Consider the following 27,724-nt stretch of genomic DNA (forward strand, 5'->3'; position numbering starts at 1 on the left):
AGTAGCATTTGAACTGAGACTTGAATAATGAGAAGAAGCCAGCCTGTAGTGATCTGGAGGAAGAACATTTTAGGCGGAGGGAGTAGAAGTCATAAAGGCCTTGAAGCAGGTTGTTGTTGGGTGCCATTGAGTAGATTCCAACTTAGAGTAATTCATATCACGTGACAGAGTAGAGCTATCTGGAAGTGTTTTGTTGGCTGTAATCTTTACTAAAGCAGATCACCAGGTCTTTCTTCCATGGAGACACTATTTGGGTTTGAAATGCCAGCCTATCAGTTAGCAGTCAAGACCTTAATTATTTGTGCCACCAGACCTCCTTTTTAAAATTGGAACAATGTGAAATATTCTATAAAGAGCAAGAAAAAAGGTGTGGCTCTAATGGAGTGAAGCAAGAAAGATTGCACTGATATGTAGGGATGGGGTCATGTAGACCATGCTAAACATTGTGAGAGGATGTTAAAAGGATAATTTGATTTAATTTACTGATTTAAAGATAAGGTTAGGCATTGGACTACTCACTGAAAAGTCAGCATTTCAAACCCACTAGTCACTCCATGGAGTCTTGGTGTGGTGCTATGGGTTAAAACACTGGACTGTGAGGTCAGTTTGAACCTCAAGGTCAGCAGTTCAAACTCACCAGTCATTCCTTGGAAATCCTATACAGGGTCTCCATCAGTCAGAACTGACTTGACTTGACAGCACTTAGCAACAACAAGAAGGTGCTCCAAGGGAGAAAGATGTGGTTCTCTGGTATCATAAGATTTATAGTCTTAGAAACCCTAAATAAGGTCTCTATGAGTTGAGATAACTACTTATATATTAGGTTTCCCTCTGTAGAGGAGCAGGGGTGGAGACTGGCCAACAGGAGCAGAGTGTTTGTGTTTGTGCTTGTGAAGTTGTTGTTGTTGTTGTTATGTGCCGTGGAGTTGGTTCCGACTCATACAGAGTTTCCGAGGCTGTAAATCTTTGCGGGAGCAGAAAACCTCATCTTTCTCCCGTGGAACAGCTGGTAGTTTCGAACTGCTGACCTTGTGGTTTGCAGCCCAATTCGTAACCACTACGCTACCAGAGCTCCTTCTTGTAAAGTTAGAGGAAATGAATTCACAAAGATTAGTTAAGGCTCTCTTTTAGAATGTCAAAGAATTTGAATTTACCCAGTAGCCCATTGCTCCTTACCTGGAGTGTACTTCATTCAGAATCATTTTTGTACCGTTAAAAATGTAAATGGATGGACTTCAACTCTTGGAAATTCTGATTCCTTATGTTTTGAAAGGGCCTCTCATTGATGCTGTCCACAGGGAGCCTGTTCCAGTATGAACCTCCTTCCTAAAACTGGTTTAATTCAAGGTTTGGAGTGAGGGTGGGTAGCACATATTGGATTCATAGGTAGAAATTTTCCAGTTGCCATTCTAGTGTGAGCTGCAGAGCTGGTTCCTCTTGTTTCACGGTTTTTATTTCCCAAATTATGCATAAACTAAGGTTCTGTAGTTTTCTATGTTTTAGTCATGCTGTCGGTACATATTGTGATTTTATTTCCTTTCTTTAAAATATATTAAAAGATTTTTGAGGAGTTCAAATTTACTTAGCTGTCTTTATCCAATAGAAACCCAGAGCCTGCCAGTTGGTTGCAAGGGCGACTTCTTGCCTTACTAAGTGGTTGCTGCATAGTTGTTTATTTGTTGTTGTTAAGTGCAGTGTCCTTGATTCAGTTCCAACTCATAGCAACCCTATGTAGGGTTACCAAGGAGCAACTCATGGGTTTGGACTGTAAACTTTGTGACTTGCAGTCCAATGCTGATCCAACAGCTCTATACTAGGAGTCCAGTTGCTAATTATGGAAACACAAATGTATAATCCAAGGAGCTCTGATAGCATAGTGGTTATGAATCGGGCTGCTAACCTCAGGGTCGCAGTTCGAAACTACCAGGTGCACCTCTGGAGAAAAATGAGGCTTTCTGCTCCCGTAAAGATTAATAGCCTCAGAAACCTTGTACAGGGTTGTTGTGAGTCAGAACCAACTCCATGGCATATAATCACCACCACCACCACCACCACCACCACCAATTTATAATCCAGTAGAACCAATATATAAACTTGTGATATTCCACTTAAACTATTTCAGAATTTCCTGATGAATTAAAAATTTGGGTTTTTAACAAGTCTATGTTTTGGATTCTAATGGAAACTCTAGGGTTAGATGTCATTATCACCACCATCATCATGGTTTAGAAGAACAGAGACTCACTCAGCTTGATCCAGTAATTGTTTTTGAGGTATACATAGCACAATAAGGAACACTGGTAGTGTAGTGCCTACGAGTCGGGCTGCTAACCTCATGGCCAGCATTTGGAAACTAGCAGCCATTCCACAGGAGAAAGATGAGACTTTCTGCTCCCATAGAGATTTATAGCCTCGGAAACCCTAGGCAGGGTCACTATGAGTCAGAACCAACTCCACAGCTCACCGCCACCACCACCACATAACAGGATAAAGAAATTCCAAGGAGAGGTTCAGGTGAGATTATTCTAGATCCAGGGCTTTCCCAAAGTCCTTTGAAGCAGGAGTTCATGGATCTTTAATACACTCAGTCACATGCTCATCTTTTCTCTTGTTGTTACCTAGTTCTTCTTTTAGTATTAATTCACTATATGTACTTTCTCCTGTTTTATAACTTGGGATCACCTGTGGCCTGTGAAGAGTTCCTCCATTCTCTATGCCATGATCCCTTGTGCAGTTTACCTGTAACCGGAAGAAGTGGTGTTTCTAACTCTGAATGTGAGAAGTGCCATTATTTTTACATCTAATTTTACCCAGGAATTACTTCATGGGACAGAATTCCTATTTGTTGTTAGTAAGTATTTTGGAGTCAGTTCTGATTCATAGCAACCCCCTATAGGGTTTCTGAGGTTGTAAATCTTTATAGGAGCAGAAATCCTCACCCATAGGCAATCACTTTTAGGGAAGGAAGATTTTGTAGTTTAATATTTTGCTATGAAGTCAATATGCTTTCATTATGTTGTTGTTGTGTTGTTGTTGTTAAGTCAGTTCTGACTCATAGAGACCCTGTATAGGGTTTCTGAGGAGCTGCTGGTGAGCTTGAACTGCCAACCTTGCAGTTCTAACAAACTTTGCAGTCCAGCACATTATCCTGCAATGGCACATCAGGACTCAATCTTAGAAAAGAGATTACTTATAATTCCTTTACCTAGAAACAGCTACTTTTTTGTTTTTATGCATATTCTCTTTTTCCTTTATATATAAACATCTATCACTTCTTAAACAATATTAGAATTGTCCATTACATGTTGTTGGTTAATATGCCTTTCACAGAACGTGTTCTGAGAACATTTCTTCATCTAATTAAGCAGTATTCAAACTATGATTTGTGGTGACTCATAGTACTTCATTGCATATATGTTCTATCATTTATTTAATCAGTACCCTGTTGTCAGGTGTGGAAGTGTGGGGACTCTGTAAAGATAAGCACTGGACTACAAACCACAAGGCCTGTGGTTTGAGCCCACCCACCACTCTGGGGGGAAAACAGGAGCCTTTCTGCTTCCTTGTAGATTCAAAAAGCCTCAGAAACCCTGTAGAGTCGCTGTGAGTCAGAACCAACTCAAAGGCACTTACTTAACAACAGCCTGCAGAAGGGTTTGTATGTTTTCACAATTGTAAATACGGTTCTAATAGGCAGTTTTACATCTCAATTGTGTATGTCTTTGATGATTTCCTTTAGATAAGTTCCTAGAAGTATAATTTTGGGGTCATATTATATTCATACCTTTAAAAAAAACAAAAACTTTTTGGATGTATATTGATTGCTAAGCTGCTATCCAGAAAGTTGTGTCAATTTTATTCTTTTTGTGGTAAAATCTTAACAGTTCCTTCCAAAAGTAACTTGGCTCAAAGCAGTGTTATTACTGCTCACTGAGTTTGGTCTCGTCCACCAGTTGCAGCAGACTCAGTTATCTCTTACTTTTAGAGCATACTCAAAGGAACAGATATTTTTGCAGATCATTTATGCTGCAAATGAGGCAGTTTAAGGAATTTCAGTTAAAGGTGGCATTAAAATGTGTTCCTGTTTTATGCTTGCTCTATGCAAACATTCTATTTATCTTGAATAACAAACACAAAGAGAAAAACAAAAAAGGGAAGTACCTCTCATTTGGACTGATTCAGTCCTCTAGTTGTGCAATGTGTGAACTGAACATGCATGAAACATGAATCCTGCCCTGTGAGACCTTACAATCCTGAGTACCATTATACAGAAGGCATAATAGGAACTGTGGGCTTCTAGGACAATACCCTATCATTAAAAGGCTTAAACCATATCATTGCAGACAGATGCTTGCAGGTAGATTGTATGAATCACTTTTCATATCTGTGGGGTCTGGCAGAATGGAAAGTGTGAGTATCCGTTTCAACTCTAGAATCTATTGAAAACTCAAGGAATAGCTAGCTATAAGGGTGAGCAGGGTGAGCTTTAGGCTAGAAATAGGCTATCAGATAGGAGAAGGGAAAAAAATCTACTCATTTTCACTTCTTCCACTGCCTCCTCTCCAAGGGAGTTTTAGTATTAGTAGGAGACTAGGTTTCTCCATGTTGCTTTGCAGTCTTGATGTTTCAAAACTGCCCTAGGGAATGAGTCTAGAGACTGTTTTCTTATGAAGACAAAACCCAACCAAACCCACCGCCATAGAGTCAGTTCTGACTTATAATGACTTTATAGGCCAGAGTGGAATTGAGACTGTAAAGTCTTGCATGCACAGACAGTCCTATCTTTCTCCCATGGACACTAGTGAATTTGAATCACCAACCTTGGCAGCTAAGCCCAGTGCTTAACCCATTGCACCACCAAGGGTTCTTTGTGAGGACTGTGGGACAATATTTGAAATCAGGGCTGTTATGAAAAATCTGAAAGGTTGCTAAGGACCTGGAATCTCCCATTGTGCTCTAGTACCCTCTGGTTTGTCACACTACAAACAGATGTGATAGAGAATTGGAATTTCCTGACTGAACAGCAGTTATTTGGTTAGCTAAAACTGGCTTGAGTTAGAAGACCAATTGTAGCAGTGACATAAAAATTCCAGCTAGTCCTTCTGAAATGATATGCATACACTTAGAAAATGCATAATAAATGACATACAGTGAAAATGTAAACAAGCCATTTAATAACATTCTAATGCTTGATTCTGATCTCTTAATTAAAATGTACATAAAAGAAAACAATGGTAGAACATCTGTGTGTGTTATTGGGATAGCAGGATTTATACTGCACCCTGGGCTTTTTTGTTCGCTTCTCAGTGTGTGTGAACACAGAAGGGTTTTCTCTCTGAGGCAGTTACCCCATTCGAGCCCCCACAGAGTCTGTTGCCACCCACCTCTCGCCTGTGGTTGTGCCCCCTTCACTTTTCTCTTATACTGCATAGTTTGTTCTCCTAAATTAAAGTGCTCTCATTATTTGATCTGAAAGCCACTCTTCACTCCACCCCTACAACCTGAAACTCTGACCTAACCCTGACTCACCCCTGTTATCACAGCAGATGTCCACAGCATTACCTAATGTTTTGGCCTCGATGAATAATCTCAAAGAGCTTTGGGGAAAACCATGCCCCTTTGTATCCATGACCTTGTAGCAGCAATTGCTCAGCTGGACAGTACGGTTTTTAGATGTTAAGGGCAGAAATTCGACTGACTCCTGCTGGTAACTTTTCTGTTAACTTGGGGGATGTATCTCTGAGGCTCATTTTGACCATTTGTTAGGTTAGGGTACCAGCAATCACAAAAGTCAAGGGTTATAAAGCGCTTTAAGATTTTTCCAGTGAAAATTTTATACTATGAAATGCTTTATTTCTACTTTATTTCAAATATACTTTGTAACCAAAAAGTTAGTCTTTGATTTGTTGTTGTTGTTAAGTGCTATCAAGTCAGTTAAAACTCATAGCGATCCTACATAGAGTTTCTGAGGAACAGCTCGTGAGTGGTTCAACACCAACCTTGCAGTTCAAACCAACCTTGTAGTTCAGTGTTTATCCTGCAGCATCACTCCAGTCTTTGATTAAGCCAGCATGAATGTATCTCAGATCCTTTGTTTCTCCCAGAAGAGTTCTGTGTCATTTATATACTAGAATGTCACAGTTCAGTGGCCTTCTTAAACATATAATTGTTACTGTTAAGTGCCATAGAGTCGATTCCAACCCATAGCGACCCTGTATAGGGTTTCCAAGCAGCAGCTGGGTGAACTTGAACTGCGAACCTTGTGGTTCAAACCAACTTTGCAGTCCAGTGAGGACACGATACTGGAACTATCCCTAATCCTCATAATGCCCTTGTAAAATAATTCGTTTTATTGTTCATTCACAGGTGATGGAACTCCGATTTAGAGTCCAGCTCTGGTAGCGTAGTGGTTACGAATCGGGCTGCTAACCTCAAGGTCGGCAGTTCAAAACTACCAGCTGTTCCGCGGGAGAAAGATGAGACTTTCTGCTCCCGTAAAGATTTATAGCCTCAGAAACCCTGTGCAGGGTCGCTATGAGTCGGAACCGACTCCACGGTACTTAACAACAGCAACAAGTGTAGTGTGGTGGTTACGAATTGGGTTGCTAATCTCACGGTCAGCAGTTCGAAACTACCAGCTGTTCTGTGGAAGAAAGATGAGGCTTTCTGCGCCCGTAAAGATTTACAGCCTCGGAAACCCTGTACAGAGTCACTATGCGTTGGAACCGACTCCACCGCACACAACAACAACAAGAGTCACTTAGGCTTGTGTCACCTAGTGTGATCGTTCATGGTGTTCCCCCCTGCTGTGGGCCTCCTTCCATACCACACTATGCAGAATCCTTAATAATGTTTATTATCAATATTTATCACAGAATAATATGTGATAGGCAGAGTTGGTGTGATGTTGCAGGACTGCTAACCACAAGGTCGGCTGTTAAAAGCCTCCAGCCACTCCTCAGAAACGTATACAGGATTGCTATGAGTCAGAACCGACTAGGCACCTAACAACAATAACACAACAGTATCTCTTAGATTATACGAATACTAAAAACAAAATTGTTTTAAAGAATCTTTCTATATTGGTTTGCAATGTTAGTAATTACATTAGTGTAAAGCCTTTATTTTTCTCCTTTTCCTTTAATTATGACTTCAATCTCAAAAAAGTTATTGATAAAGGTTCACTAATACTGCTTATTACAATGCTGCAGCTAAAGCACCAGAAAATTTGACAAAATCACTGACTATAAAAACTTTGGTGTATTGTTCTTGTTAAGTCCCATTGAGTTGGTCTGGACTTATAGTGACCCTGTGTAGGGTTTCCGAGGAGCAGCTGGTAAGTTTGAACCACCAACCCTGTGGGTCAAACCAACCCTGCAGTCCAGTGCTTCAGCCCACAGCACCACATCAGGACTCCATAAGAAAAACAACAGTATGTGCTTGTAGCATACACAGACAAAGCTAAAGCCATACAATTTGAAGCATCACTGTGATTGGGTAATAATGACAGCACTGACGGAGGTCATGTGGTTGTTGTCATTGTGTACCATGGAGTTGGGTCTAATTTACGGTCACTTCCTATAGCATTTCTGAAAGCACTGACTTCATGGTTAGCAGTCCAGTGATTATTGTACAGTGCCATACCAGAACTCTTAGAAGGTTCAAAAAGTAAATTAACATAAAGTTTTAACTTTGTAGGTATAATGATACATGCAAGCCGCGTGTACAAAAAAGGATTTGGTTGTTATAGCTAAACACAGGAATATATATTTTAAATAATACATTTCTTTAGAAATACTGCACAAAAATTGTATACAATCATTTTGGTGTCATCTCCTCTGGCAGCATCCTCTAGAGGTGTCCACACTCTCTAAAACCCTTGGGCTACTAACCTTAAAGTCAGCAGTTTGAAACTACCGGCCATTTCACGGGAGAAAGATGAGGTTTTCTGATCCCATAAAGATTTACAGTCTTGGAAGTCCTATGCAGGGTCGCTATGAGTCAGAACTAATTCCACAGCACATTATTACCACCACCCATGACACACCGCTATCAGAGCCATTGACAAGTTGTGAGTCAGAAACTGACTCAATGGCACTTAGGAACAACAGCAACAACCTAAAGATTATATTGTTAATAAGGGGAAAATCTGGGATGGAAACTCAGGTCTCTCTGTCTTCCTCACGGCCATAGTCTTTCATCAATATCAGGCCATAAAATATGATATCTCCCATTTTCTGTAGACAGTGGCTAGATAGTGTTCTGAAAGAGTTAAAGAAAATGTACCCTGTTTGTGATAAATGTCTGAGACTTGTTTTTATAACTTGGATTTAATTCACAAATGAAGAGTAATTATCAATATGTCACACTGAAAAGCTACATGTATGGATCAGTGTAATTTCTGTTCTTTGGCTTATAGATGCAGTGTGCCCCAGGGAGTTTCACAAATCCACATGGCATCTCCCAGTGCTAGATTCTGTGTTAGTTGAACAAATTGTAAAACTCCGATGTGTTGGGATGGCTCATGGCTGGTTACTGTCTGGGGAGATATTTGTTAAGATCACCTTACCATATGTAGACATAGTTTCTTTTATAAATTTGCCTTAAAATTTGAGTGGGAGCAGAACTATCATATTTTTTTGTTGTTGTTGAATTTGTAGGGTTTTTTGGTGGGTGTGATGGTTTTTGGAAGTGTTGCCCTAGGGAGGAGGAGAGGTAGGCGTGGCTCTCTCCTCCTTTTGGTAGTAATCTCTCTTTGCATTCTTGTGCCCCTATTTCACATCTGATTTAATATTACCATTTGCTATAATCCTTTGATGAAAAAGACATAAAATGTTCATAGACTCGAAGTTATTAAGACTTTCAATCACATAAGACTACCCTTGGGCATTTTTTTGTTTGGCCTGAATTTTGCATATTTCAGTTCTCTGGAGAAGGGATGAGCTGCATGTAGGAATACTGGGGGATATCCCATTTATTCCTATTCCATTTTCCCTTATTCTTATCTCATTTTAGGAGAACCTTTGTTTTAAACTTCTTGGGTAGCCTAAAACAGACCAGTTGCTTAGGTTTATGTGCCGCTTAACCTGTAGTGTGGTCTGACATTCAGATATTTATTAAGGAAGGTGTTATGATTTTTACTGGAGACACAAGGACCTTGTGATATCACAGAAGCTCAGTTCTTTTGCTTACTTGCTGTATTGTTTTGTGTGAATTATGTAGCTCACCAAATCTAAGGTAGGGATGAACAATAATGCTTATGAAATGCCAGCCATTCAAATTTAAGAATAACTTTGAGGGAGCAAAGACCAGGCTATGTACCTCCATAAAGAGTCCCACCTAGGAAACACTATGGGGAACGTCTGCTCTATCCTGAAAGGTGGCTGTGAGTTATAACCAACTTGGCAGCACATAGTATCTTTGTAGACATGCCATACAGAATGTTGTTGTAAAGTGCTGTTGAGTCGGTTGCAACTCATCGTGACCCTGCATAGGATTTTCAAGGAATAACTGGTGAGTTTGAACCATCAACCTTGTGATTCAAATCAACCTTGCAGTCCAATGCTTTATTCTACAGTGCTACATCAGGACTCTGTCATACAGATTGTTGTTGTTGTTGTTGTTAAGTGCCATTGAGTCGATTCCGACCCATAGCGACCCTGTACAGGGTTTCCAAGGGTGTAAATTTTTACGGGAGTAGAAAGCCTCATCTTTCTCCCACGGAGCAGCTGGTAGTTTCGAACCACTGACCTTAAGGTCCGCAGCCCAATTCGTAACCACTACGCTACCAGAGCTCCTTGCATACTAGATATATGCAAAATGTCTAAAATGGTGCCTGGCCTTCAGTGAATGTTAGTTGCTTACTTTTCATGCAATAAGAAAAGGAAAAAATATGAGTGACAATTAGAAGAAAATGATACTGAATTTGAGAAAAATGTTTTCTTCATTTTCATTCAACACCACCAGATAAAGGCATTTGTCTAGAATTATATTTGGATTCCGTGTACAGCTCAGCCCCTACAAAGCTGTGGAGTCTCTGCTGTTAAAACTTTCAGTGTCTCCGTTTTTCATCTGTAAAGTGAGTGTGTTGGTTATATAGTTTTGTCTTCAGAAGGGGTATTTTCCTTCCTAAAGTAGTCTGCTAACCTCAAGGTCAACAGTTCGAAACTACCAGCCATTCCACAGGAGAAAGATGAGGCTTTCTGCTCCCCTAAAGATTTACAGCCGCAGGAACCCTGTGCAGGGTTGCAATGAGTCGGAATTGACTCCAAGGCACATAACACCACCACCACCAAAGTAGTGTATGACTGTGTCACTCAACAGTGTGTAAATCTTTAAGTCCAACAGCCGAGTATTGCAGATAGTGCTGCTGAGATACACTTTTCCCTATGCATCTATGTTTATGTGTACTTTTATGTTCTTTGTATATTTATCATGTGTCTGAGTATTTCGACACCTCCATGCTTGTTGAAGTAAGCATACTAGCATACATTCATACTTTTTCTGTGGATATGTGTGTTTATATATAACCTATATATATATATATATACAGTATGTGTGTATATATATAAATATATGTCTGTGTGTATGAGAAACAGATGTACTGTAGGCAGATAAAACAGATAAATATAGATCCAAATAGAAGCATAAGCATATAAATATAGACGCTATATAGAGTGAAAGCAAGCAGATCAGCTCCATTTCATTATTGCTTGAATTCATTGTGACTAAAGAGTTGAAAATCAGCGGCTGACATTGACATGAGTGACTCAGTATATGGCACTGTCAGATCAAAAGGCACAGTGTAAGGTAAGAAAATAACCTCTCTTTCAACTCTGAAGAGCAATTGTCAGAAAGATTTATGACTTTTAATTATTTGATTTATAAGTGTTTTCTTTTTTATTTATAAGAGTTTTGGGGTGCTACTTAGTGTGATATATTAAGAATATAGGTAAGTCACCTCTCCTAAAACTACCACCAGACAACCACAAAAAATAACAAGGAAAGAAAACCTATTGCAATTCTGCGAAAGATGAGTCCTACATTCCTTACATTCAGAGACTGTGATTGGCAGCTCTCTCATGTTTCTTGGTATGGACATGTGAGTTATTTTCCTTCTACATTATTTTTCATATGCCCCTCTGAAGCCATTCATAAAACTTACCTAAAGCACAAGGCAAAAGTCATCACCACTGTTGAGTTCTTGTCGTGGGGACGCTTGCCATTATGTTTAGCTAGTGTGTTGTATGAGTGAATACCGGGCTTCCATCTGTTCCTTTCATGTCACTGTCTGTTTTCACCAGTCAAAATAACTGGTTGTGAGTTTCTGGTTTATTTTGTTTTGTTTAAGTGGGGAGGGTGTTAAGGATTATTTTTAGCTGGTTTGGATTAACTTGGTAATTTATTATTTAATGTTGCAAATTCTATCTTGGTCATAGACATGTGTTTAAATACTATTTTATTAAATGGAATGCCTTCTCTTTACACCCTTTGTTGTAGTTGTTAGGTACCATCGAGTCGGTACCGACTCATAGCGACCCTGTGTACAACAGAACGAAACACTGCCCGGTCCTGGGCCAACCTCACCGTTGTTGCCATGCTTGAACCCATTGATGCTGCCACTTTGCCAAACCATCTTTCTGAGGGTCTTCCTCTTTTTCTCACACCTCATATATTTCTCTAAATAGATCACATCTCTCTTTTAGCTCTGTTTTAAATACATTTAACTCAAATCACCAAACCCACAGTGACCCGATAGGATAGAGAGGACTGTTCCAAAAGTTTTTCTAGACTGTAAATCTTCATGGGAGTCCTGGTATAGTACTGTAGGATAAGCATTGGACTGCTAAGAGCAAGATCATCAGTTCAAATCCACCAGCCAGTCATTGGAAACCCTATACAGTGTTGCTATGAGTCAAAACTGACTGGATGGCACTTCAAAAGCAAAGATGTCAGATTGAGGACTAAAGTATGCTTGATCCAAGCCATGGTATTTTCAGTATCTTCATATGCATGTGAAAGTTGGACAGTAAATAAGGAAGACCCTAGAAGAATTGATGCATTTGATTTATGGTGTTGGAGAAGAATATTAAAAGTGCCCTGGACTGCCAAAAGAACAAATCAATCTGTGTTGGAGGAAGTACAGCCAAAATGCTCCTTAGAAGCCAGATGTCCAGACCTCATCTCTCATACTTTGGATAAGTTATCAGGAGGGACTTGTCCCTGGATAAGGACACCATGCTTGGTGAAGTGGAGGGTTAGTGAAAAAGAGGAAGACTCCTAACAAGATGGATTGGCACAGTGGCAGCAGCAGTGGGCTCAAGATTACCAACGATTGTGAGAATGGTGTAGCACTGGTCAGTGTTTTGTTCTGTTGTTCATAGGGTCACTATGAGTCAGAACTGACTCTATACCAACTAACACAACACATCTATTTTGGAGAAAACAGCCTCATCTTTCTACGACAGAGCATCAGGGGGTTCAAACTGCTGTCCTTGTAGTTTGCACTACAACACTTAACCCACTTCCTTTTAAAGGGTTATTGTTGTTGATTAAGTGCCATTGAGTCAGTTCCGACTCATAACAACTCCGTATAGGGTTTCAAAGGAGCGGCTGGTGAGCTTGAACTGCTGAACTTGAAGTTCAAACCAACCTTAAAATCCAGCACATTAATCCACGCCACCACACTTGTTGTTAAGTGCCATCGAGTCGGGTCCAACCCATAGCAACCTTGTATAAGTTTTCCAAGGAGAGGCTGGTGAGCTTGAACTTCTGACCTTGTGGTTCAAACCAACTTTGCGGTCCAGTGCATTAACCCACAGTGCCATACCACATGAAGATTCCTTTTAACAGTTAATGAAGCTAAAATTTAAAGAAGTCCCTTGTGTAGACACAATGGCTGCTTTTGCCCAGTACCATGAAACTATCAAGGTTACTGTGGCTTTTCCTGTTGCTTAGTTTACTATTGCTTTTCCACACAGAGAAATGAGAAGAGGGCCAGAGAGATACTCCTTTTTTATTTGTATGCACCTCTTCTAAATCAGGAGTTCATGTTTCTTCCTTTCTGCTCTCATTCCAAATTAAAACTTGAAGAAGGAATAGAGGGAACTGGTAATGCAATCATTCCTCATTAAAAGTTGAGGAATAAATTAGTTCTACCAAAAGAACTGGAGTACTGGTGTGGTACTGTAGGATGAACACTGGATTGCTAACCACTAGGTGGGCAGTTCAAACCCAACAGCAACTACTCAGAAAACCTATTAGGGTCACAAAAAGTCATCATCAACTCAATGGCAGGGATTTTTTTTTTTTGAGTTACACTTCAAAATTGCTAATTTTCTCCTGATAAACTCTAATGTTATCTTGACCAAGTTAACAAGAATGTCTCTATTATTCATAATAGAGCATATGAAAAATAAAATATCTACATGTAGAAGTTTTAGTAAAGAAAATTAGGCCTTTGAAAACAATAGTTTGCCAAATAGACAGTTGTTGTTGATGTTGGTAAGTGCCATCAAGTCTGTTCCAACCCACAGCAACCCTGTATAGGGTTTCTGAGGAGAAGCTGGTGAGCTTGCACCACTGACCTTATGGATCAAACCAATTTTGTAGTCCAGGGCATTAACCCACAAATTCTCCATTCACCCACACCAGGTCTCCTCAGAAAAAAAAAAATTTGTTTTTTACACACAAATATACACCGCTATTACCTTTGTTCTTGTTTTTTGTTTCTTTTCTAGTAGCTCAACATATCGCTGTTTAACTTTTTGTGGAGTACTTTATAGTAATTACCAGACATTTTGGCAAGAAAGAAAAAGAAAATTGGTCTGCGCACACACACATACACACAGATTGATGATTTTTAATGTATTAATCATCTGATTTTATATGCATTCTATTAACTTTTATCTGGTATAAATATTTTAAGGAATTTATATAAATACTCAAGTATCTTTTCTGATTTAAAACATCCTGGGTAATTGTGCATTCCTTTACTAAAGACAAACCCTATTCCATTTTTTTTTTCCAAATATACATTTGGATATTTGCATGTGAACAAACAGGGATTTATCAGAGTCAATAGCAAAGCAAAAATCTGTCTCTTTTCAGGAGTCATTTATCATTTTAATCTACTTCTTACAGTTCCTGTCATTGTCTTGAAGACGTTTTTTTAGATCGATGACTTCATTATCTGTTTCTGCCATTATGGTGCATTATACTACAACTGGAGTCCTGATGTGACACTGTAGAATAAGCACTGGACATCAAGGTCAATTTAAACCACAACATTGGTAGTTCAAACTCAACAGCCGCTCCTCGAAAATCCTATAAAGGTGGCGATGAGTCAAAACCAACTCCATGGCACTCATCATCAACAATAACAATAGTACAAGTGGACTTTAGAGTCAAGAGATCCTGATTCAGACCTCGCCTTCACAACTTTTAAATTAGCTCTGTGTCCTTAGACAGGTTAGCTAACTGCTTTATTACTGGGTTGCTAATATATAAGATTTGGGTCAATACTGCTTACTTTACTGTAGTTTTTGTTGTTGTTGTTTTTGTGTGTGTGTGTTAAAAAACTATAATGAAGACTATGACACGCAGCATGGGCTCAATAAATGATAGTTTCCTTATGGTGTGTTAAGTTTCATATATAGCCATGATTTCTTCCTCTATCCTTCCTCAAAACCGTGGCATAGCATCATCCCATAACCATTAGACATTATAGCCAATACTAGACAAAGGAGAAGCAAGGGTGTTTATTGTCTAATGTCCACTCTGAGTATGAGCTTATGAGGAAGGACAGCTAAAGAAACCATCAGGAATTCCTGCCCCTTCTAATTGTAATGTTTGTTACAAAAGTGAGTTCACAAACAGGAGTAAAAGACTTTTCAACAAAATGTGTATAACTGAAATTTCTTTGACTTCAGAGATGTAGAGTGAAATCTGATTTATGTACATTATTATTGTTGTTAGATGTCCTCATGTCAATTCTGACTCATAGTAACCCTGTGTACAACAGTATTAAACACTGCCAAATCTAGCATCAGCCTCACAATTGTGAGGCCTTTGTGGCAGCCACTGTGTCAACCCATCTCTTTGAGGCTCTCGTCTTTTTCACTTACTTTTTACTTTACCCTCTACTTTTCTTCAGGGACTAGTCCTTCCTGATAACATTTCCATGGTAGTTGAGGCAAAGTTCTGCCTTCCTTGCTTCTGCTGTATTTCTTTCAAGACAGATTTGTTTGTTCTTCTGGCAGTCCATGTTACTTTCAATATTCTTCACCAACACCATAATTCAAATACTGCAATTCTTCCCCAGCCTTCTTTATTTATTGTGCTTTCACGTGCATATGCAGTGATTGAAAATACTATGGCTTGGGTCAGGTGCACTTTAGTACTCAAATTGACATCTTTGCTTGTTAACACTTTAAGGAAGTTTTTTAAAGACTTTGCCCAATGCAATGTATTGTTTGATTTCCTGACTGCTGCTTCCATGAGAACTGACTATAAAATCCAAGTAAAATTAAATCCTTCACAACTTAAATCTTTTTTTTTTTTTTTTGCTTATCATGATATTGCTTATTGATCCAATTTGGAGTATTTTTGTTCTCTTTATGTTGAGGTGTAATCCATACTGAAGGCTGCAGTCCTTGATATTCATCAGTAAGTGCTTCAAGTGCTTTTTGTTCTCAGCAAGCCTTCTAAGATCATTGTTGCTATTGTTAAGTACCATCGAGTTGGTTCCCAATTATAGCCAGCCTGTATAGGATTTCCAAGGAGCCGCTGATGGATTTGAACCACTGACTTTGCAGTTCAAACCAACCTTGCGGTCCAGAGCTTATCCTATAGCAATAGGACAACCTTATATTGCCCTTAAGGAATTCATACGCCAAGTTAATAGCCTTCATTCCATAGTGGATGTTGTTCACCTTAACTCACTTTAAATTAAACTCACTGATTAGCACCTACACGTGTTAGAGAAGAGTATAGAGTCTGAGTCCAAGTGCCACTGAAATTGCTGAAGAGTGCATATATTTTATTTTTTAGGGAGTAAAACAGGAGAAGGAAAAACAACCCTCCCACTCTTAAGATATGTGGTGCTGCATTTCAGTCTGGAGCAATCATTTTAACTGAATTACAAACCCCATAAGAGTCAGATTTATAATAGAAACAATGACATGATCTTAATCACAGTGATTCTGGCAGCAATGCCCCTGCTATCTAGAGACCTTTCTCATGTCTCTGGTAATCTTTTCAGGTTTCATTTTTTTTTAGTAACTCTGATTTTAGTGTGCAGATCATTCTGACTTTGAGCTAGGAATTGAGGAAGTTTGGCTAGTACGATTAAGCTACTAGAATTTCTCTGTATCGTCTTCTCCTGGGCTATAATCTATCTCAGAAAAATAGTATCTGTAAAATGTAAAAAAGTGAAAGGGAAAAGAAAGGTGACCTGGTGTAATGGAAATCGATCACGAGGCTTTGCTCTCTGCCTTTGACTAAGCACTTTGTAATACTAGCTCCAAAGTTTGCCAGTTCAGACTCTCCCTGCAGTACTATGGAAGAAAAGGTCTAGTAATCCACTTCCATAACCATGAAGTCACTTTTATTCATGGGGGTAACATACTATTAGAAAATCTATAACTGTACACTCAGTCTGTCAATTTCTTATTGCAGTTTTTTGTTGTTGTTTAGTTTTTAAATATATGCCAAAGGCTTATTTATTGTTTAATACTAAATTCACATTTTCCTTCCTACTTTTTTCTTTCTGGTAATCTTCTTTTTCTTTAGAACACCTGAGGATCTCAAAGCGCACATTACAACCACAACAATGTTTTATGAGAAAGAAAAATACATAAAAGAGAAATAAATTAAAAGTGAGAAATGTGAAAAGTTTGAGGTCAGGAATAGGCAGGAATGAGGAATTAGACAGGATGTTACAACCCTATCTAAATATCTGTAAAGAATCAAAAGAGGAAGGAGAAGAACAGGAACCATTTTAAACAGTAGATTAAGGTTTAAGAGAAACATCTAAGTATAATCCTGGGACATCATGCTTGGTAAAGTAGAAGATCACCAAAAAAGAGGAAGACCCTCAACAAGATGAATTGACATGGTGGCTACAGTAGTCTCAAACATGGCAAAGATTGTTAGCATGATACAGGACCAAGCAGGATTTTGTTCTGCTGTAAATAGGTGTCCTATAAATCAGAATTGACTTGATGAGGCACTGTAGGGTAAGCACTCGACTGCAGTCAGTTTGAACTGCAAGGTTGGTGGTTCAAACTCACCAGACACTCCTCAGAAACCTACTCAGGGTCGCTATGGGTTGGCGCCAACTTGATGACACTTAACAACAACAACAACAGCAATGTATCTATGAAGTGAACACTTCACGTGATGAAATGATTCATTGTCTTTTAAAAGAATCTTTTGAAATCTTTCCCTATAGCATACAATATAAGATTCAATTCATGTAATTTTGATTTATTTTCTGCTGTTGAAAAAACACTATGGGCTTTAAGCTTTAGTGTCAGTTCTGTTTCAAAACATGTATATCCTACTGATAAGATTACTTTCAGAGTCTATGGCTACAGCTGCCTAATGTGTTTTTGATTGACTCTTCAACTGGAAGTTGTGAGAGATCATAGTTGCAATTCTTTCTCTAAAGGTCTCATTCCCCATTTAAATAAATGATGGCATTTCTGACATTCCAATCCAAAATTTATTTATTTTTCTCATGAAACTCATATTTAGCCAAGAAGATGGAAATCAGTACATTCTTGGTTGGCCTAATATTAATTTAAATTTGCATAATCTAATCAAAACTCAACTTGCCTTGCTCTTCAACAACAACAACAAAAAAAACATATTCACTCCCATTACTAAATGGCTACATTTTTCTCAGTATTTTTAAAAAGATGAATAATGTTGATATCCCATGACGTTTTCTCTAGAACATATCCAAGAAAATTAAAATGGACTTTTCTATACCCATGACTAAAATGAAAATAATCCCAAAGGCTGGTGGAAATGAATAGAAAACTTCACTGATGTTACCAGTATTATAATTTTTTTAAAGCATTTTTCTAATAAAATGGAACTGAAGCCAACTAGCCCCTAACTAACTGTTTGATATTTCACTGACATCATTTTTGTCTGTAGATAAATGATAGAATATTACCACCTGAAATTTCCCAATTAAAAAGAAATTGGAATCTCTTTTTCTGAAGCTTTTCAGTTGCCCTTTTCTTATAGGGTTGTTTTACCCATAATAATCTTGCTGTTTCAACAATTATTTACTGAATGTAAAGTGTCAAGCACTGTGCAAGATACAGATAGCCATCCATCTTTTGAAACATCCCTAAAAAATGGATGGGCCTGCTTGGTATTTTCTAAGGTAAAATAGATTTGACACATTGAACAGTAATGCCATATTGTGGAATACTCAGACAGATTGTGGGATGACATCAAGGACATTATACACAAACAAAGCAAAGATCATTAAAACAGCAGGAAAGAAAGAAAAGACCAAAAGGTTGTCGGAAGAGACTCTGTAACTTTCTCTTGAACAAGAGCAGCTAAAGTAAATAGAACTCTACAGAAGACTTCAAAGGGTGACTCAAGAAGACAGAGGAAAGTTGTATAAAGAAATGTGCAAAGACCAAAGGATTCTTGGAAACCCTATTCAAGGCTGCTATGAGTTAGAACCTACTTGTGGCCTTTAACAGTAACAAGAACATGGGCAAGACATTGAACAATGCAGACAGCATCAAAAGCAGATGGAAGGGGTGGTGGCATTCCTAGGGCTCATGTCACCCAGAGCAGTAACTCATGGTGCTCAGCTTCCCCATGGACGGCCTCCTGTATGAGACCATATAGAATCCTTAGTAAAGTTGAGTATCAATTTTAATCATAGAATGGTATGTGTTTAAAATAGCTGAACATTGCTTAAATTTCCATATTTTTTAGGTTACATGAAAACTAACAACACAATGGTTTTGTAACATCTTTCTACACTGAATTGCAACATTATTAGTGATAACTTTAGTAACTGAGCCTTTTTAAAAATCTTTCTCCTTTGTCTTTAATTACTACTTCATTCTCAAATTTATTGATTGGGGTCACAAATACAAATGTCCACAATATTATAGCTAAAACACAGAAAACTTGACAGAATCAGTGGCTATAAAACCTCTGTTGTTATGTGCTGTGGAGTCGGTTCCGACTTTATGGGAGAGAAAGCCTCATCTTTCTCCCACGGAGCAGCTGGTAGTTTCGAACTGCTGACCTTAAGGTTCACAGCCCGATTTGTAACCACTACACTACCAGAGCTCCTTACAAATTGGGTTACTAGACTTAGGGTCAGCAGTTTGAAACTGCCAGCCGTTCTGCAGGAGAAAGATGAGGCTTTCTGCTCCCGTAAAGATTTACAGCCTCGGAAACCCTGTGCAGGGTTACTATGGTCGGAACCGACTCCATGGTACTTAAGAACAATATTCATGTAGCACACGCAGACAAGGTCACATGAATTGAAGCATCACTGTAATTGGTAATAGGTATCCTGGTGTGGTGCTGTAGGATAAGTATTGGATCACCTTGAACTACAAGGTCAGTGGTTCAAACTCACCAGCTGCTTCTCGGAAACCCTATACAGGCTCACTATCAGTTAGAACCAACTCAACAGCACTTAACAACAACAACTAGTTGGTAATAATGAGCTCATTAGAAAGTTCAAAAAGTAAATTAGCATAGAGTTTTAGTCATGTAGGCATACTGATACATGTAAGCTGGCTTGCAGAGAAATGATTTTCTTGTTATTTTTGTGTTGTCCCCTCTAATAGTGGCACCTGGTATGGTCTGCACTTCCAGCACTGTGCCCTCTATTCCCTTACCCTATAGTGAAACCACTTGAAAGGAATATACAGAGTCACTGTTCCAAGAAGAGTTGGTCAGCATTGATCCATTTCAGTAGGTAGCGTATAATGAAGAACCAGTGGTACTGAAGGAAGATGTACACTGAAGGCACAGGCAATAAGCAACATCATGATGGTGGTGGTGGTGTGCCGTGGACTCAGTTCCAACTCATAGCAACCTTGCATAGGGTTTCTGAGGCTATAAATCTTTATAGGAGCAGAAAGCCTCCCATTTCTCTCATGGAACCCGATGGTAGCTTTGAACTGCTGGCCCTGAGGTTAGCAGCCCGAACTTGTAACCACAGTTCCTTATGGAGAAAATTCATTGAACTTGCTTGACAAGCATTTTACTTGGATTCACAATCAATGCTCATGGAAATAGCAGTAATGACATCACATGATATATTGCACTGGGTGAATCTGCTGCAAAAGAACTCTGTGAAGTGTTAAATGGCCAAGACATGACTTTGAGAACTCTGACCCAGACCATGGCGTTTTTAATCACATCATTGCATGGACAGTGAATAAGGAAAACTGAAGGATTGGTTTATTTGAATTCTGGTACTGGCAAAGAATGTTTACTATACCATAGACTGCCAAAAGAACAAACAAATCTGTTTTGGAAGAAGTACAACCAGAATGCTCCTTAGAAGTGAGAATGATGAGATTTCAGCTCATATAATTTGGACATGTTCTCAGGGCATTATGCTTAGTATAGTAGAGGATCAGCAAGAAAGAGGAATAACCTCAATAAGGTGGATTGACACCATAGCTGCAACAGTGAGTTAAACATAGAAACAGGGCTGTGAGGGTGGCTCAGAACTGGACAGGATTTCATTGTGTTATACACAGCCTCGCTATGACTCAAAAGCACCTAAACACTAACAAGGTAAAATGGACCAAAAAAAAAGAAAACAATTGGATGATCAGAAAGGAATTCCCAAACCCTTTTTCTTTCCTTTGGCTGAATTCCTGTGATTTGTTCCCATCACCATTTACATACATTTAGGAAGGAAACAAATGGTCTGCCTCACTCTCTAGCTAACTCTTTGTCTCACCTTAGTGGTTTTTCTCAGCCCTAGGTGGGCACTTAGGTACAAGAAGGACCAGTGTGTGATAGCAGAATTAATATTACACCTACAGAAATGCCTACACTTGGGGACACACTGTATGGCCTAAAGAACATGTTGTAGTCTCAAAGGCCTGAGGATGTCTATAACTATCCTGTTAAATTTTAACTATAGGTGGTGGTGGTGGTGATGTGCCTTGGTGTTGGTTCCAACTCATTGCAACCTTGTATAGGATTTTTGAGACTGTAAATATGTATGGAAGCAAAGAGTATCATCTTTCCCCCATGGAGCAGCTGGTACATTAGAACTGTTGACCTTGTGACTAGCAGCCCAACTCATTACCTACTATACTAGTAGGGCGCCTGTAACTATAGGTGCCAAGATATTAATTAAATTTCTTTGGCAAACTTTGTTCATCATTTTAGGATTCTTCCTCATATTGCTCATTTCTGTTTTATTTTTCTATGTTGGACTGTCTGTCCAGCCAAATAATTTGTGGCTATGTATTCTCCCAAAGTGATCCGTTCTAAGTTTTCTAAAGCATTTTTAAAGGAGATATGTAAAATATAGCATATTTCCCTTCACCATACTGCTGTCTCTATGTGTCTTTCAGATAGTATTTGGGACTAGGTAACCAGTTGGACTGTATAGCATTGGCTGTCACAGGTACAGAATCACAAATGCATAGAGAGAATGATAAATCGGTGCATATGGAGAAGGCTGACAGTTTCGTGGAATTGTTTTCAAGTAATTTGACACATTAGTACTTTCAGATGTTCACCTGCCAGTAATCCTCATTAGAAATAGGATTTGAATATTGAGGTCACTAGCTCAAGTCCATTTTTCTGCAACCTGAACAATAACTAAAAGTCAGAGCTAGAGAGAATAAGAATGAATCTATTCCAGGCATTAGAATTATTTCTCTAAATGAGTTCTTTCTCCCTCCCCGTCCTTTCTCCTTTTTCCCTCTTTTTTCCCTCTCCTTCTTTCTTTTCCTCCTCCTCCTCCCACTCCTTTCTTTTTAGTATTCTGAATTCATTAGACAGCATAGTGTAAATCAATAGTAAACGCTAACCGCCTACTCTGTCCTCAGTTACGCAACATCACATACCCGGTACACAGAGACAAAAAGGGAAAAAGCACACACAGCCTTTACATTCAAAAGCTCTTGCATAATTTCAGTTTTCTACAGCCAAAAAGAAAATAGAAAAAAGGAAATAACAGATGGGGAAACTTACAGGTTTTTTTTTTCCCCCTTTTCTCAGACTGCTAAGAAGGGACTTAGTTAACATCCATGGCCATTTGTAGTTGCCCTAGGCTGCAGCAAAACATCCCATAATTGTCAGCGCCTTAACTGGCTTTCAAAAGAACTTTGTGACCCTCCATGAGGTGGTGAATTTTCCGGATAATATAACTAAAATTATTCTGAGGCATTTAATGCAGATTTCATTTTATTTATTTTATGGAAAATCAACAACATTTAAACTATGAAATGAATTTTAAAATAGAAAGAGGATAAGGAAGGTGTGTGTTTTTATTTGAAATGTACCCTGATGTAATATTTATGTAAAAAGTCAGGTTATGTAAACCCTGTCTTCCTCATGCTTTTTACTTTGAGGGCTGTATGTATAAACTTCTAAAGTTTTTTTTTCTCATGACGAAGTACTTCAAATCCCAATGTCTGTATGAAAGAGAGAAGAGCATCTAGTTGTTACAGCAGAGACACTTAATTCAAATGCTCTATAGAGTTCAGCCCCTAATCTGCCATTCTATTTAAGAATTGGTAATTTCTGGAATACTCATTAGAACTTTCCTATCACATTATCACTGGAACACATTTTGGATTTACTGTACTGCTTTCCTTTGCGTCTCAAACATGTACTAAAATTCACTATTGTTTTTCCCCTTGCTTTTTGTACCCCTTTATGCCTTCTCCACACTTGCATTTTTTTCCCACTGGAGTAACTCCCTTCCCAGCTTACATGGGAACACAGTGATATCCGTATACTGTTCATCAGTCTTTTCCCCTGTTATAATATTTTGTTTTATATCACAGGCTGATGTCCTGAGGGAACCAGGCATTTGTCTCATAATGAAGGTCAGGGGTGGGGGTTGGGGTTTGTCTTATCTTCCCTTTTGCGCTTCTGCCTCATAAATGACTATACAATGAGTATACAGTTAATAGAAAGCACAGTCTAGATGCTGTATCACTCAAAGAAAGTACGATCAGGTGTATGCAGTGGTGGAAGTAGTTGTGATGGGAGTAGCCCTGGTTGATTTTAATGCAATCAATCAAGGTGAATGTGAACAAGAGAAAGGATGACTTGGATCATTAGGGTATCATTGGGAAATGTTGAGGTAAGACATCTCCATGTATTCTGAATTAGCATCATACTTTGAGGTCCAGCGTTATGTCCTGGATGTTAAAGCCATATGAAAGTGGCTAAATTTACTAAAATCATGAAGGAAATGATCAAAGACAAAGGCAAGAAAAGTTTTGCCCGGTTTCTCGGGTTTAATTGCCTGAATAGGTGATTTTTTGTTTAACAACTCAGTAGCCAAGACACTGGAATGATCATGTCTCTGCATTTATGATGTTATGGGGACAAGTGGTTTTGTTTTTGTCTTAGTATGAATTATGACTAAATTATATATGTTGTTGTTGTTGTTGTTAAGTGCCGTCAAGTCAATTCCGACCCATAGCGACCCTGTACTGGGTTTCCGAGGCTGTAAATCTTTACGGGAGCAGAAAGCCTCATCTTTCTCCCGCGGAGCAGCTGGTAGTTTCGAACTGCTGGCCTTTAGGTTCACAGCCCAATTCGTAACCACTAAGGTCAGCGGTTCGAAACTACCAGCTGCTCCGCGGGAGAAAGATGAGGCTTTCTACTCCCGTAAAGATTTACACCCTCGGAAACCCTATACAGGGTCGCTATGGGTCGGAACCGACTTGATGGCACATAACAACAACAACAACAAACGCTACCAGAGCTCCTTAAGTTATATATACATCTATATATATATACATGTACAGGAACTCTGGTAGCGTAGTAGTTACGAATCGGGCTGCTAACTCCTAGGTCAGCAGTTCGAAACCACCTGCAGTCTGCAGGAGAAGGATGAGGATTTCTGCTACTGTCAAGATTTACAGGCTTGGAAATGCTATACAGGCTCACTGTTGAGTAGGCACCGACTCAATGGCACATGACCATCACCACCATATGTGTGTATGTACATTAAAAAAATTTTTTAAAAACTCACTGCCATCATGTTGATCACGGCTCATAACAACCCTCTATTGGGTTTCTGAAATGGTAAATCTTATACGAAATGGACAGTCACATCTTTTTTGTAGGTTTGAACAAACAATCTTGCCGTTAGCAACCCAGCATCTAGCCCTCAGTACCACCAGGGTTCCTTGTACAGATATATTTGTTTTTGTTATTAGGTGCCATCAAGCTGGTTCTGACTAGTAGTGACCCCATGTACAACAGAATGAAACACTGCTCAGTCCTTTCATTCTCACAATTGTTGCTACATTTGAGCCCTTTACTGCTGCCACTCTGTCAATATATCTCGTTAGGGTTAGGGGTCTTCCTCTTTTTCGCTGAACTGCTGCCATATCATGCATGATGTCGTTCTCCAGGAACTGGTCCCTCCAGATGACATGTCTCAAGTATGAGAGAGAAAGTCTCACCATCCTGGCTTCTAGAGAGCATCCTAGCTGTACTTCTTCCAAGACAGATTTATTTATTCTTCTGGCAGTTCATGATACTTTTAATATTCTCCTCCAGCAGTATAATTCAAGCGTATCAATTCTTATACAGTCTTCCTTATTCTTGTCCAACTTTTACTTGCATATAAGGCAATTAAAAATACCATGGCTTGGGTCAGATTCATCTTAGTCCTCACACTGATTTATAATAATAAAATAATTAAGATGAAACTATTTCATAAGTACATTACCTCTCATCTATTTTTCTTGACATAATTTAGGGCTCAGATAGAGTTATTTGTAGAAAAATAATGAAAATTAGGATATTATAGACTTTAACCAGGGCATGATATTCGCTTTTTCTAAGTATCTCTTTACAGGTAGCATAGCAGATTTTGAATTCCTATATGCAATTTTGTATGTGTAGACCTGATTTTCAAAATGAATTCTTCACCAGAATGAATTCTGGTTGAATTACTTATACTTTAATTCTGATATGATTAGTGATTTATAACCAAGTACTTAACTTTAGTGCCTATTTCTACATACAGGAAAAAAAGAAAGCTTAAGACTCTATAGTGCAGGAGAGGTTGTATCTTCTTCATTTTCAGAAGTAGTTGGAAGGGTCTGGTTATAAAAGAAGTAAAGAAAAAAACTTAATTTTTTTTTTTTTTTTTTTTTTTGCCTTTATTCCATTTTCATTTTAGTGGGGTTTTGCACTCCTCTATTTAGGGTACGATTGGTCTTTGGATATTCAATATGTGCCATCTGATTCTGCTCAGCCCTCATTTTCTGTTGTAGTCACGGCCCTTACAGCATGTAGACTACTGTTTTTTGTTGTTGTTTTTTGCAATATGAGAACCCATAATGGTTGTAAGGATGGTGCAGGACTGGGCAGTGTTTTGTTCTATTGTATACAGAGTCACTATGACTCGACAGCATATAACAACATCATGCGATCCAGAATTAGGAAGGGCTGACAAGCTTAAACTTTCTATTCCTAGGACATGCAAGAAGTTAGGGAGACGTTCTCATCTTTTCTAACTTTTCAGTAGTCCTTTGCAACTCTGGCATTTGTATTATAATATATATTTTTTTTAAAGTTTTTATTGTGAATTATGTGGTAGTTTACATGGGAGAACATTAGCTTTACAATTCATCCTATCATATATCGTTTCATTGCCATGATTACAATCCCCTCCATGCATCATCAACCAACCAAAGGGAATGCAAGGTTGCCCGTTGGTCGACAGCACACAGCCCCTCATGATATATATTTTTAATGTTATAACAAGAACCTCTGCTGCAAGCAAAATCATTTGGGCTGTAGCTGGTACTTAGCAGCTACTTCATTAAAATGCTCCCACGTTTGGGTGACTTGGTAAAGGACCTGCTTGAGACCTTCCTTCATAGTCATTATGCAGGTAAACAACAACCCTTGCAAAGTACAGTGTAAGATAGAATCTTAAACAGAGGTTTTCAGTCTCCAGCAGTGGACACATCTCTTTACATGAAAGTCTTTGTGGCACTGTATCTCTGTCTCTGTTGTTAGTGCCATCTAGTATGTTCCAACTCAGTGACCCTGTATAGAGTTTCCAAGGCTTTAAATCTTCATGGAGCAGAAAGCCTCATCTTTCTCCCAGGGAGTAGCAGGCAGGTTCGAATCATGGACCTTGTGGTCTGCAGTCCAATATTTATAAAAAGTAACACTTTCCAATAGGTAGCTTTGCATCTTTCTTAATCAGCCAATTCCAATACATGACAACCCTATAGGGTTTTTAGTGTCTGATTTTTCTGAAAGTATGTTGTCAGACTTTTCTTCCAAGGCATCACCTCTGTATTGACTTGACCCTCTAACCTTTTTGTACCACCCAGGGACTCCACATCTTTCTTAGATGTTCTTTTTAGTGGTCATTAGTACATATTTCATTAGATCATTTAAAAACTTAATTTTTGGCAAACTGCTTTGGTAATCTTCATTAAGTTTCATATACTTATTTGTATGAGTTTCAAATATAATCCTCAGCACTATGCTACAGGATCCTTTGAATCTTGGCTTTTCTCTCTCTCTCTTTTTTTTTTCCCCAAACAATTGTTAAGATTTATTTTTATGTAAGTCCTTTGATGATGACCATAGACAAATTTTATAAAGTTCTTTTATAGAGACTTTTCCCACTTTGACCTACAGTAATTCCTGAGCATTCTAAATCAATTTTAGCTTAAATTAATCATGCTGGTCATTTTCATGGTTTCATTCTGGTGATGGTGGGGATGGGGGTGATCTCTGGGGAAATGACTTGTGGCTTCTAAATTACAAAAGCAGGATAAAAGGAAAATATGTGGAATTATTGATAGACTGCTACTTGTTAGACAAGCAAGTTTTAAAATGCAGATTATATAATATTTGGGGATTTTTTGTTGTTGTTGTTTCTCCACTGCAGAAGCTTTTTAAATGTTAATTTGGGGTTTGTTTTGTTGCTCTGTGACTTAGCATAAAAGGTTTTGGTTTTAAAAGGTTTCAGTTCGCTTGTTCCATTTGTCTTACAGGACTTGGAATATAATGCTATACATTTATTTATACTCATGAAGGAGGATAAAGCCAGTAACTCACAACTCGTGAAACCAGAGTAAATAATCCATAGCTTGTTCTCCCACCATTGCCACAATATTTATATCCAGAGCACAAGGAACAAACAACCCAAAACAAGGAAAAACCAGTTTGTTTTTATTTACAAAATGTTTAATCAAAACTACAGTGAAGTTCAAATGGAGCTGCAAATCCTGGTGGCTCACAATGGTTTGATTTATTTTTTTAAAACAGACCATGGATAATTAACCATAAAGCACAGCTTTCTGAACACAAGTTACAGTGAATTGCATAAATGGGCAGCAAGTCATTCACAACTGGTTGCAACTGGTTAAAGCCCTCAAAGTTTAAACATGCAGTGAGAATAGCTAGTTTCTCGGCACACAGTTGCATTTTCACTTCCCAAGGGAAGCATCCTTTACTTTTTGTATAGTATCCT

General features: G+C 38.6%; 1 protein-coding gene across 1 annotated transcript in view; it reads left to right on the top strand.

Annotated features, from left to right (window-relative positions):
* Positions 1-27,724, top strand: part of ZBTB20 (zinc finger and BTB domain containing 20) — a 601,757-nt gene that overhangs the window by 72,272 nt on the left and 501,761 nt on the right. The window lies entirely within an intron of this gene.

The sequence above is a fragment of the Chrysochloris asiatica genome, unplaced genomic scaffold, assembly GCF_000296735.1.
Source record: "Chrysochloris asiatica unplaced genomic scaffold, ChrAsi1.0 scaffold00061, whole genome shotgun sequence".
Taxonomy (NCBI): Eukaryota; Metazoa; Chordata; class Mammalia; order Afrosoricida; family Chrysochloridae; genus Chrysochloris; species Chrysochloris asiatica.